This window comes from Amphiura filiformis, chromosome 6 (assembly GCF_039555335.1).
Source record: "Amphiura filiformis chromosome 6, Afil_fr2py, whole genome shotgun sequence".
Lineage (NCBI taxonomy): Eukaryota > Metazoa > Echinodermata > Ophiuroidea > Amphilepidida > Amphiuridae > Amphiura > Amphiura filiformis.
The window spans coordinates 22,701,827-22,716,667 of record NC_092633.1 but is presented as its reverse complement, the minus strand read 5'-3'; the positions used below and the strand labels follow the sequence as shown (position 1 = coordinate 22,716,667).

Sequence of the window (14,841 nt, the reverse complement as noted above, 5' to 3'; positions counted from 1 at the left end):
CGTTGTACTTCTTCTTCTTAAACAGATAATAAGGAACCGAATACCTTCGAACATGCACGTGTCTTGGAGGGATAACGTTGCACCTATACTGCAAATACACTGCAACCGTGATGTCCTCTCCAATTAATTGAATTCGCGCAGAATAATCATTTGTACATAATAAGGAACTGTGTACGTATACAGGCTATATCAGTGCTCAGTGATTCAAGACTGACACATCAAAATGCCAACATAACATTCAATAAATCTGTAGATTAATGTTTTAATATGTCATAAAACTACAAATTGTGTTCAATAAACACCAATAGTAATGGGTACCAATCATTTTGATACAGTCTGCATAGCAGGAGAAACTAGAAGGCTATATATTTGTACACAAATACGGCTATACCCGCATGTTATCGGTGTACCCAAACTTACTGTCCTTATTTGGTGAGGACTTAAAATAAAGAAATTGTATGTGTAAAAAGTGAAAGTCCAAGTCACAAGCTTTAATTGAATGTAGGTTGCACTGTCGTAGCACTTAAAATAAAGAAATTGTAAAAAGTCCCCTCCCAGGGGAGTCGTCTCTCTTACTCTCCATAGGTTGCTGTTGTCAGTCTCTCTTACTCACAGTGGGCTATGCAATATGATTCAGGGGACTCTATTCCAGAGGGGGTCTGTAAATTAAATGGAACAGCCATTTCAGAGGGAGTATGTAAACTAAACGGAACAGCCTTTTTGGGGGCCATTTCAGAGGGATTACGTAAATTAAATGGAACAGCCAATGGGTATGTAATTTAACTGGAACAGCCTTAACGCTTCACGCTGGTATTTCCAATTATGATATAATACGATATGTCTGTTTGGTCCTACGTGTGTGGGGTGGATGGGTGTGTGGGTGTTAGTAACAATATAATTCTCAGGTGCTATCTGTGTACACATTCTGAGCCCGGAAGCTGCCTTATTTGATGAGAAACGGCCCGCCATTTGTTTTAACATTTGGGGCCCTGGGGCCCATAATATTTGACTTATGAGGCCCATGTACATAATTATGTTGAATTATAATTTCCTAGTGCTATCAGTAGACTCAAGCTGGCCACTGTAGCTACTTTATTTACTGAGTAACGGCCGGCCCTATGTTTTAATGTTTGGGGCCCTGGGGCCAATATTATGTGATATATGGGGCTCATATGTACATATAACAATGTAGTTCTCAGGTGCAATCTGTGTACAAACTCTGAGCCATAAAGCTGCTTCATATGCTGAGAAACGGCCGGCCCTTTGTTTTAACATTTGGGGCCCTGGGGCCCAACATATATGACTTATGGGGCTCATGTACATTATGTTGAAGTATGATTCTCAAGTGCTATCAGTAGACTCAAGCTGGGCATTGTAGCTGCTTTTTTTACTGAGTACCGGCCGGCCCTATGTTTTAGCGTTTGGGGCCCTGGGGCCCATATTATGTGACATATGGGGATTATATATACATATGACAATATAATACTAAAGACCTATCTATGTACCACATCTGAACCCTGTAGCTACTTTATTTGTTGAGAAATGGCCGGCCCTTTGTTTTAGCATTTGGGCCCATGGGGCCCCCAGCCTTGTACATCTGGGGCCAAAATGGGCAAAAGGCACATCTACAACCTACGGCCCATACATATGCCACATATGAGCCCTAGTGTAACGCGGCTGAGCCGCGGTGGTGAATACTGAGAATCCGGAACCTGGAACGACTGGACAAAAAGACAAACTGTACGAAATGCCATCTAAAATGGTGAACTAGGGCCTACTGTTATTGCTAATTTCACTGGTTCTTAAAAATATTACTCATGGCGGGAGCTTTCGACTGATGCCAGCTTGTCTATCAGTTTGGCAATTGAGTAATTTAGGCCAATCAGAAGTCAGATTTCTTTGCGATATTAAAATCAATAAATAAAATCCAAAAATAATAGGCAAGTTCAGCCTATTTGATTAATTTTGAGTCACTGGCAGATTTTCCACGTACTTTCCTTGATTCTGAAGTATAGAACTGCACAATTGATAGAATAAACAGGAAGTTCCTTTTTAATTCATAAAACGACGAGTGTGCCTTTAATACATAACACCTAAATTCTGAGCCACCATCTGTATGGCATGCATGCACATCATAATGCAAGGCTAAGGCAACTTAGCCTTTCTTGAAGACTAGGAACTTCCCCTTTTATATGCTATCGTAAGTAAAGATGATGATTAAACCATTGTTTTATCAGTCACGATGAACCAAGATGTCCAATAGAAGCAGAAGGCCCAAGAGCCTAAGTAAGCTTAAACTTTCCAGGCCACAGTACAGGCGCTAAAAGGCGCAAGGCAGCAGCCTAGGCCACCTAAGCTTACCGATTTATGACGATTTGTGACTGTAAAGATGCTGAAAATGGTGCAGTTCTATAGGCCTACCTTCGAGGGAGACAATTAAGCATTCATGGGAACCAAAAATTATTAACTACGAAGCGGAGAAAGCTAGGCTAGCCTTGAAAAAGGCTCGATGATGACAACCCACTTTACTCTGCTGACATGGCTGCATGTCGTCTGCTACACTTTGACCATCATTTTTGGCTGAAAGTTCCCATAAATTGCATTAAATGTCTTCCACATCGAAGCTGAAGTTAGTTTACTGAACCAATGTCAAGGAAAGCGAGGCTACGGCAGTGAGTGGCAATCACTTCCAATGCCCGATGCCCGGGCCCGATGGGTAAGCGTTGGATTCGTGCGCTTAGAAGGAGGTCATGAATATTGATACGCTACGTCACTGTCCATCATTGTCCATGTACGTCTCATACACCCTGTCATACACAGAACTTCCGTGGTCTCATAGCTTCTCATATGGAGTCATATCCCTGTTCTGAATTCCATTTATGTATTGCAAATATGCCAAAAAATAACCCAATGGCCTATAGGCCTAAGATCATAGCCTGTACACTATGGCTGTGATCAAACTTGTGAATAATCGGATTATCCCGGGATAATATGATTATCCCGGGATAACATGATTATCTCGGGATAATTCTCCCGAGATAACATGATTATCCCGGGATAACATAATTATATCGGGATAATTATCCCGGAATATAATCTGATTTTCCCGGGATAACATGATTGTCTCAGGATAATTATCCCGGGATAACCTGATTATCCTGGGATAACCTGATTATCCCGAGATAAACCTGATTCTTTCGGGATAATTATCCCGATATAACATGATTATCCCGGGATAACATGATTCATCGGGATAATTATCCCGAGATAACATAATTATCCCGGGATAACATAATTATATCGGGATAATTAGTGAGCAGGGGCCCCGAGCAGGGGGAGGGTGGTCTTAACGCAGCTCTTGTTAGTTTTCCCGAATCTATTGAAAACGTCATAATATAAATATTCATGACCTCCTTCTAAGCGCACGAATCCAACGCTTACCGGCCCGATGAGTCTCATTTCAAATCTGCTGTGACGGAGCTGACCAGGGACGTGACTGCCCCTGGCAGCGTCAAACCAAAAAGTGAGCAATTTTGGCGAGCAGCCGCTTTTATAGTGAGCCATTTATCGCGAAAACACGCACAACACGAGAGTTGAGTGAGCAGAAAAATCACTTTCCTTGCTCACGAGCAATTTATCGTACTTTCTCGTGAGCAAGAAAACAGCACATTCTGCTCACGAGAACTCACTCAACGAAAAGGTTTCTGATTGACTGAAAAACATGAAAAACGAACGCGGCGCAAACCCAGACAAGCGAGAATCCGACCATAGACATCCCCAGACGGGGTCGATCTCCAGAATAAAAAGCGAGTTGCCAGGGCCGCAAATTTGACAGAATCTTTACTAGATTCAGAGAATTAAGCCCAAATCGACAAAGAACTGGCAACTAGTAAACAAATCAAAACTTTCCCAGATCGAAAATATGCACGAAACACATCATTTTAAATCAATTAATTTGAGCTGAAATTCATTTCAGATTTCAATAAAAGTAATTTTGACAGTATTTCCACCTGTGCTTTGCTTTAAACTTTTATTAATTTGCACAATAAAATAATTTGGATCATGAAAATCTGGCGACAAAATCAGTGACTGGTGAGTAATACAATACTCTTCATTCAGTAAGCTTATAAAAATGCATGACCAGAACATCGAAATTGAGGACTCATCAAAATTGATCAAATTTGGTTATAAAAATCATGGTAACTAGTCCAACAGAGATAGGTACGTGTAACAATACAAAAATAAGACCATAAGCCTCACACGAGCTCAAATAACCAATTTTTAGACAATGAGCGAAAATCCATTTTCGTTACACTAGTGAACTTGTACTTTTAGAGCTAGGCTTGTCAATCTGTTGCACCATATTTTAACATTTGGGCCCCTGGGGCCCATAATATATAACATATGGGGCTCTTGTAAATTTGTAAATATAGAGTACCCCTAGGGCTATCAGTGTACCAATTCAGGGCCCTGAGGCTGCTTCATTTGATGAGAAATGGCGTGCTTTGTATTTTCACATTTGGGCCCCTGGGGCCCGTGACCTTGACCTCTGGGGCCAAGATGGGCAAAAGGCACTTCTACAGGGTAGGGCCCATAAGTGTACCACATATGGGCCCCAGGGCCTTTGTAGTTTTAGCGCTAGCCTTGACAGAATGATGTGTTTGATGGAGGAGAAGGAGGAGAAGGAGGAGGAGGCGGAGGAGAAGAAACCACAGGATAACAATATACCCGCCCATGCTTCGCATGCGGGTATAAGTACCGGTACCGGTATCAGTGTGGAGATTTTCATTTCAGATTTTTTACCGTTGTAAAAGATGGAAATTGTATATAATATAAATAATGTGAAAAAAGAACAGGCCTATATCAAGTATTCATCTTATGAGAATGGACGAGAGCCACATGAATTTGAGTCGCCAAAAAAGTTGGATTTTAAAATGATAGTGTAAATATAGGACCGTGAATTGAAAAATTGGTGGAAAACGCAAAGACTACATTTCTATCGACCATAGAATATTGGAAGTATTGCCAAAAGGGCCTCAAAACGAGAACCTTTTTCCAGTGACCAAAGGATAGCTGACACCCCAATGCAATCAATGAAAGGTTTCAAATGAAAGTAGTATACACTTAAGTTAAAAAGGAATAGGCAAGATAAAAGTCTCCCGAAGATGAACCGTTGGTGTATGTAAACAAATCGCCACAATGTATAAAAGAACGGTCAAAAAACTGTCTATTTTATAATATTAATACAATGTAGATTAGGTATAATGTAATTATTAAAAGGAATCTTCAAAATATAAAAATAACTCTCATTGAAATTCATCTTTACCCTCACACGGTCTTATTGTAACTCTCCCATAACTTGCCACCATAATTCGGCGACTTGCCGTTCCCTTGGAAAGACAAAATACGTCTCTGAAATTGTACATAATTGAACACCCAGGTACTGGAAAGACAGCATTAATATTTCATGTTACACATAACTGCAGACAGGTACATAACCCAGGTATTAGCATAGAAATACAGTAGCATGATCGATGGAAATTATATAAATAAACATAATTTTCACCATGTTCGCCGCTTTTTGCGGGGAGGAGATACGTTTAAGTGACCACTTATAGGTTCGAATTTCAAGCAGCCTAATCATAAAGCTCCCGTGGTCGAGTAGATGACACAGGTCTCGTAAACTTGAGGTCCTGGGTTCGATTTCAAGGCGGGATCACTACTCGAATTGTTTTCTTGGTGTAAAACTATGTTTATTTGAACAAAATTAGTTTCTGATGTAATACATAATTCGGCACCCAGGTATTTGAATAACAACATTGGTCTCTGATGTTACACATTGTCGGTCATCGAGGTATTGGAAAGACAACATTAGCCTTTGATGTTACACATAATTGAGCACCCAGGTATTGGAAATACAACATTGGTCTCTGATTTTACACACAATTGAACACCCAGGTATTGGAAAGACAACATATATCTTTGATGTTACACATATTAAGGACACCAGGTATTGGAAAACAACATTAATCTTTGATGTTATACATATTTGGGCACCCATGTATTGGAAAACAACATTGCTCTCTGATGCTATGCCAAATTGGACACCTAGACATTAAAAAAACCAACACATTAGTCTCTGATGTTACACATAATTGGGCGCCCAGGTTTTGTAAAAGCAACGTTAGTCCCTGATGTTACACATAATTGGACACTCGGGTATTGGAAAGACAACATTAATCTCTGATGTTACACATAATTGGGCACCCAGGTATTGGAAAGACAACATTAGTCTTTGATGTTACACATAATTGGACACCCATGTAGTGGAAAGACAACATTAGTATTTGATGTTGCACATAATAGGACACACAGGTATTGGAAAGACAGCATTAATCTCGGATGTTACACATAATTGGGCACCCAGGTATTGGAAAGACAACATTAATCTTTGATGTTACACATATTGGGCACCCATGTATTGGAAAGACAGAATTAGTCTCTGATAAACATTATTTTTCATCAGGTTCGCCGTCGCAAATAATAAAGGAGACCAGAAGAAAAAGTGATCCCGCCTGGGAATCGAACTCAGGACCCCAGGTTTACGAGACCTACGCCTTAACCACTTGGCCACAGGAGCTTGATGATTTAATCATAGGGAGGTTGAAATTCGAACCCATAAGCGGTCACTTAAATATATCTCCTCTCCGCAAATAGCCCATAGTAGCTAGGGCCGTAAATGCGATAAATAAATTGCCATCCCCCCTGTGAGGAAATATTACACGGAAAAACAGCGGCATGATCGACGGGAATTATATAAATAAACATTATTTTTCATCAGGTTCGCCGTCGCAAATAATAAAGGAGACAAGTGATGTTACACATAATTGGGCTCCCATGTATTTTTAAAGACATTAGTATATGTGGTGCTACAAATATCTATATTTGGGCACCCAGGTATTGGAAAGACAGCATTAATCTTTGGTGTTATGTATAATTAGGCACCGATATACTGGAAAGACAGCATGAGTCTCTGAAATTGCACATAATTAAACACCCAAATGTTGGAAAGACATCATTAATATTTTATGTTACACATAACTGAGTACCCAAATATTGGAAAGACAAAATTAGTCTCTGATGCAATATCTAATTGGGCACCCGGGAATTGGAAAGAAAACATTAATCTTTGAAGTTATACATATTTGGGGACTCGGGTATTGGGGGAAAACCCAACATTAATATCTGATGTTGCACAGAATTAGATACCTAGGTATTGGAAAATCCACATTGGTTTCAGAAGTTACACATAATTGGGCACCCAGAATTTGGAAAGACAACATTAGTCGCTGATATTACACATAATTGGACAACGAAGTATTGGAAAGACAACATTAGTCTTTGATGTTACACATAATAGGGCACCTGAGTACTGGAAAGATAACATTAGTCTCTGATGTTACACATTGGGCGCCGAGGTATTGGAAATACAGCAAAACTCTTTAAACAACATTAATCTTTAATGTGAACATAATTGGGCCCCGAGTTATTCGAAAGACAACTGGCACCCTGGTATTGTAAATACAACATTAGTATTTAATGTTATACATTGAGCGCCGAGGTATTGGAAATACAATACAAGTCTTTATACAACATTAACTTTTGATGCTATACATAATTAGGCACCAAGGTATTGGAAAGACAACATTAACCTTTGATGTTACATATATCTGGCCACCCGGGTATTGGAAAGAGAACATTAGTCTCTGATTTTACACATAATTGGGCATTCAGGTTTTGGAAAGACAACATTAATCTTTGATATGACTGGGCACCCATGTATTGGAAAAACAATATTAGTCTTTGATGTTACACATAATTGGGCACCCGGTATTGGAAAGATAATGTTAGTCTTTGATGTTACACATAATTGGGCACCCAGGTATTGGAAAGACAGTATTAGTCTCTGATGTTACACATAATTGGGCACACAGTTATTGGAAAGACAACATTAGTCTTTGATGTTATACATAATTGAGCACCTGGGTATTGGAAAGACAATATTAGTCTTTGATGTTACACATAATGGGGCACCCGAGTATTGGAAAGACAATATTAGTCTTTGATGTTATACATAGGCACCCAGGTATTGGAAAGACAATATTAGTCTTTGATGTTACACATAATTGGGCACCCGGGCATTGGAAAGACAGTATTAATCTCTGATGTTACACATAATTGGGCACCCGGGTATTGGAAAGACAATATTAATTAGTCTTTGATGTTACACATAATTGGGCACTTGGATATTGGAAGGACAATATTAGTCTTTGATGTTACACATAATTGGGCACCCAGGTATTGGAAAGACATTATTAGTCTTTGATGTTACACATAATTGGGCACATTGGAATTGGAAAGACAATATTAGTCTTTGATGTTACACATAATTAGACACCCATGTATTGGAAAGACAACATTAGTCTTTGATGTTACACATAATTGGGCACCTAGGTATTGGAAAGATAACATAAGTCTTTGATGTTACACATAATTGGGCACCTAGGTATTGGAAAGACAATATTAGTCTCTAATGTTACACATAATAGGGGCACCCAAGACAACATTAGTCTCTGATGTTACACTGGGTACCGATGTATTCGAAAGACAACATTAATTAGAATCCTGACACGTGATGGTGTTATATTCATAGTTTTAATTCTACAAGAAAATGCTAAGTTTAACAATAAAATTTAATAGTGGCTTTCACCGTGCGTCCCCGTTTTATGTCGCGTCAGAGAGTCATTTTGCAGAAGTGCCGTAATTTATTATTTTGTAATTTTATTGGAATAGTTCAGTCCTTTTCCTATTCTTGATAGTCTCCTGTGTAAACAAATACCTCGTGCAAACAGTGCAAAAAGGTACGATTGCCCTGTCATTTTCTTTCCTTCGATGTTTTGTTGACTGTTATTAAAAAGCCCGATATTGTATTAAATAAATGTTTAAAAAAATGAATAATGAAATAGTTTGCCAAAGATTACGAGACTTAATAAGACAGAAATCATCAACCGCAGTTGTAGGTCACGTGATTGAAAACAAATGCAATAAAATACCAATTGAAGACCGAATTAAATAAAAATCCCTTTAAAAAGGGATGCGTCTGGTCCAGAGAAAAGATTGGATGCGTTGTGGTCATGGAAACAGACTTGACGAATCAGGATCCAAGTACTAGTATATTCTCATGACTTTTTATTAATCGACATAAATATAAAATGAATAAAGTTGGTGGTATTTAAATAATTTTTTGAGAATTATTACTTTTTATTGTTGATGGTATTGGACATATGTACTCAAGTGATATGTACTCATGATAGCGACACTGTTTCATCTCGTTGACCCCATATAACCTGAACCCGAATGACCTCTGTTGATGACATTGATTAATTAATTATTTATTTAACTGACTACTCTTTCTTCTTTAAAAAGGTTAATATTATAATGCAACCCTGGCACAAAATGGTATAATCCTAGTAGCGGCATGATAGTGGTACTGTAAATTCTGTTTCACCCCGTTGACCTCCATATGACCTTTGACCCCGGATGACTTATGATTGATAACCTTTGACCTCGGATTGAATTGATTAATTGATTAATTATTAATTAATTAATTAATTAATTAATTAATTAATTAATTAATTAATTAATTAATTAATTAATTAATTAATTAAATAATTAATTAAATAAATATATTTATTTATTTATTTATTTATTTATAAAACTCTTTCTGTCTCCATTTATTAAGGGTTAATATATTTAACCAATCCCTGTCACAAAATTAATTAATTAATTAATATTAATTAATTAATTAATTAATTAATTAATTAGGCTGGTCAAAACCCATCTCTGCTTTCAATGATCTTTGTGAAATGAAGTGCATTACTTACCAGCGTGCTTCACAATTTGTGTAATATAATTAGAGAACAAAAAATAGTTTCAAATTATACTATTTCATATCATTCCCGGGATATCATTAAGTTTGGTGGAACATTATTACAAAAATTACAGCAATATAATGTAATACATTAATATTATGGCAACACACGACTATGTTCATATAATCTTCTGATTTATTATATTGTACTTTCTAGCGTTGACCTATGAACCTATTATGGCCACAATTCTTCCTACTTAATTTATGACACCATAAGCCGCCTTACCCTAAAGAGTCATAAAAGGCTGGTCGGTCAAATCCCATCTCTGCCTCAGTCTCTGTCTCAGTATCAATGATCACATCTTCAGCTGAGTTATAACAGATAACTTCTAGAATGTGTCACTGGAACTCCCTGGGGATTTAATCCCGACACTAAATGCATCTGGCCCCTTGGGGCCAGACGCGAAAAGACTAGTTACCAAAAATGCTGCACTGCGCAGGTCAGCACCCAATCACGCTGTGCCTTTGCCCTGCCGTGGCGTCAGACGCAAACTAGTCTTTTTAATTCGGTCTTCAATTATAGCGCTTAAAGCGTCGAAAAAAGGTGTTTTAGTTTCATGTTTATTCACGTCATGAACATGCTCTTATATTGTCGAAGACGTGACTAACGTCGTTAACGGTCTTTTCGCGATCGATGATCACGCTACCTTTTTTCCCCGCATGAAACACAAAATATTTTACAGAAACGTTTAAATGTCGGTTATAATAACATTCAAAAACCATTTTGAAAACTTGCTATACAAAACATTCTAAAATAATGGTATTTGACAAAATATTTTGCAAGCATATTTGCCAAAATATTCAACAATAACATTTTGACAACAAAATGTTGTTCTTCTGTTTTATCATAATATAAAACGCTTTAAAAACGTTTCATGACCTTTATATAACCCGACATTTAAATGTATTAAAACGTTTTGACCAAAACCAAACCACGTTTATAACGTTTCAAACACAGTTTTGAGTTTGCTGGGTTATCATTACATGCAGTTGAAGATTTTCAGTCTTTTCAGTCTTGGCCTCCCCGCCCCGTGGTTTTCTTGAGGTCTCCACGTCTCATATTTAGCAGAAAACCTATATGGATACGTGTGTATAGAAATTATAGAAGAGTATATTTTTTACTAAGACTTAATATAATGATTAAACGCCAAGTCGCTCCAGCTTAAAAGCTGTCCTTGGTTTCATCGTGGGCCGTCACCGCAGACCACCTAGAGTATTTAAACTGGAATTTAAACAGAACAAGGACATGAAAAGTAAAAGCGGAAAACAAGCATTGTTTTCACATTTTTTTCTTACGATTAAGCTACTTTTATTGGTCATACTTTATTTTACTTTTTATTTTACTTATTATTTTACAAAAGAAACATATTGACGAATTAAATATTGCACATCCGAATTATTTTTTTTTTTAATAAATAAAACTGATCCAGTTTTATTTTCTGTTCTGAAAATAAAATACTGCGTCTGTCATGCTATGATTGGGCCTATTCAAATGTCCCGCTAAAATGCACGGTTGTAAATAAATGAATCTGGCTCAGGAATGCGTGCTAAGTGCGCAAGCGGTGAACTTGACATTCACATATATATAGGTAACCTACACAAAATTTTTTAATTAAACGGAAATTTAACATTAACTTGACTATTTTCATAAATCTACATGTAAACTCTGGTCCATACAATTACCCCCCCAATGTTGACGCCTGTATGTGGGTTTCTGACCAAATTAATCTCATATTTCGCCATTTTAGCCTAAAAAGTGCAAATTTTTACACGCTTCGCGCGCATTTATTACACCTTTGCACCATATTTCACCAGTTAGCTGCAATATGGCAAAAAAAATTTCTCGCGCTTCACGCGCATTTGTACCATATACTCCATATACTTATATTCTATCGCAAAAAGGTGCTGGATTCACTAGACTTCAAGAATTTTTTCCAACTCCACCCCCCCCCCCCCATGCCAAAAAGAAATCTACGCCACTGCTACAAAGACTAATATATAGTAATAAACGGGGTAATATATAGCCTACCTTCCGTACAGGCCGTTGATCCTGAACACCCTGTTGGGCAGCATTTCATAGTTCCAGTACAGTCACTATCAGTTTGACAAGAGGACGTGCAGATGCCGAATCTCCCTTCTACATCCGGACAATCTCCACCTTTTGGCACAGAAGAGATAAAAGTAATGATTACCTAAATCATTTGTGATATTTCCAGGGTAGCCGGATGATTGCTTCCAGAAAATTTTCAGGGATAAAATGGGGACGGCAAAGAGAGTAAAGTGTCCTTAAAATGACTAAAAATTGGATAAATAAATAAATAAATAAATAAATATACGAAGTAGATAAGGCTGACTTGCCAGTAAACAAAGTGCTCGATCCGTAAGGAGAGCGTGAGTATAAACAAAAAGTAATGCAAAAATTAAATTTTTATGCAACTGGCAGTTTCATCCATGATGGAATCATCAGGTGTGCTTGTAATGTAGTTTTAAGATCAGTATGCCTGATGATTCCATCATGGATGAAACTGCCAGTTGCATAAAAATTTAATTTTTGCATTACTTTTTGTTTATAAATAAATAAATAAATAAATAAATAAATAAATAAATAAATAAATAAATAAATAAATAAATAAATAAATAAATAAATAAATAAATAAATAAATAAATAAATAAATAAATAAATAAATAAATAAAAAAACAAATATGTGACAAGATATAACTGAATGAATTAGAATTGTAGTGTTTTATAAAAACAAAAATAAACAAATTCTCTTCCTATTGTAAACCGCTTTGTCATAAATTGATATAACACCGTAACGCAAAAACAAAGGTCTGTTCTGCCAGTCACGACTTAGGTTGTCATTGATCAGCTATGCCTCTCCCAAAATCTGCAGTGACGGTTTGCTGTTATCATGGAAATGGTGAATGTGAAAGTTAATAGGATCACAGATAAACACATAATATCTCACACAGCGGCCTGATCTTTTGAGAACGAATTTTAAAGAACTAAATCTTGAACTCAAAATTGAAAAAAAAAAAATGCACTGATGTCTTATATTAGATGTTCTGTTATTACGTAGTAACGGGTCAACAAAGGTCAAAGCCCATTTCAACGTGCGTTGCTAATCTTCGAGTTTCAATTTTCGAGTTTCGAATTGAAACTCGCAAACTCGAAAATTGAAACTCGAAGATTAGCAACGCACATTTTTATACAGTCGTTTGATTTACCTTGACCATGGACCTCGCAGATGAAAGCAAATACAAGGCAGACCAGCACGGCCGTACGAATGTTGAAAACGCCCATCTATATTGTATAAACGAGAACATAATTATTTAATTCACTCAAATAACACGGTACAGAAAATAAGATCACTGTAAAGTATTAATTAGTCAAAAAGGTAGTCTAATTGAACTAATTTAAAATTAAAATTAGTCATGCAATATTTTTTTTAATTCAAGAAATGCTGCTGAAATTGTGTATTTGTAATGCCAAAAGAATATTAATAACATTTCACATCAATTTGCATCATTTTACAATATTTTCTTAAAATATCCAATTTGTACAAAATATCAAATTGCATGACTAATCATAGACCTAAGACTTCTTGATTTAATTAATCATTGACGTGAATTACTAATTAAATTACTAATTGAATGACTAATTATTGATAAAAAGACTAATATGTGATTACGAATTTTAAATTAGTCCAATTAGACCACTTTTTTGACTAATTAATTCTAACAGCGATAAAACAGTGCAGCATTAGATTTATTTTTCCTGATGGTGGCAGGGGGATTCAAATTGAACCCATGAGACAAAAATGAACATTTAAATTGATTTAATTGTTTGCTCCCAAATGTCAAATGATGGAATTGCCAGTGAATTTGTTGTTAAGATTTGGCCCCTCAAAAAAGGGTTGTCTTTCAAACATGACATAGATATGGGGTCATGCTTTAATATTAAATAAAGGCATATAATTCAGGGGATACAATCGATATGAATATTTGGCGAATTTTGATAGCTGATGCGTGCAGATTAATAAATAATTCACTTTTGTTAACAATTAGGAATGATCGCGGTTTCAATTTTAACGTCTATTATATTACATTAAAGGATATACTTCGGCGACGAAAAAAAAGAACTTTTGAAAAACATCAAATTGTTATTTTTCAATAATAAATAGATTTAGATAATGAAATCAATTTTTTAGCTGTTTCGACCAAGAACATGCGTGATGCATATTCGGGATGCACATTTCAAACAAATACAATAAAGAAACACTATAACAGTTTGGCAGCACTTACCATGCTTATGTTCTCACTTCAACTAAGTCGTTCCGATACTTTAGAAGAGTTGTTTGTTAACGTGTTGTTTGCAGGACCGTTGGCAGAATTTATGAAACGTGGAAGAAACAACACCAATTAATATAATTGTCAATTTTACCGTATGGTTTCAAGTGTCCACTTAATTAACGAGCCAGTTGGGGGAGGCGGTACGTACAACCATTACGGAAAGCGACAACGGACCCCCGACCCGCCAAAGTTTCACCCGACAGCGTCAAATAATATCCCGATCCGACGGCCAACCATTTGAAGACACTGTTTACTTTTCTCGGGTATAAAATCAGCGGAGGCGCCCGCAATAACCGACATATCGGCTTATTTTTTTTGCATGTCGGAGAGTTACCCATACTGGGAACCAGTGATGTATCGTTCGAGTCCGGACTTGTACTCGAATCCACTTTTTGTTGGACTCGGACTTGGGTCGGACTCGGACACAAAAAGACTCGGCTCGGCTTGGACTCGGACACAAAAGGACTCGGACTCGAAGCCAAGTCCGGTCTGAGTCC

The 14,841-nt window shown here is 36.9% G+C and overlaps 1 long non-coding RNA gene across 1 annotated transcript; it reads right to left on the bottom strand.

The window, feature by feature from the left end:
• Positions 1 to 10,802: 10,802 nt before the first annotated feature.
• LOC140154227 (uncharacterized) lies at positions 10,803 to 14,440 on the bottom strand. The gene is made up of 4 exons (XR_011859271.1): positions 14,297 to 14,440; positions 13,220 to 13,295; positions 12,021 to 12,149; positions 10,803 to 11,213 (listed from the first exon to the last, which is right to left on the bottom strand). It is a non-coding gene; the product is annotated as an uncharacterized lncRNA (long non-coding RNA).
• Between the last annotated feature and the right edge of the window lie 401 nt (positions 14,441 to 14,841).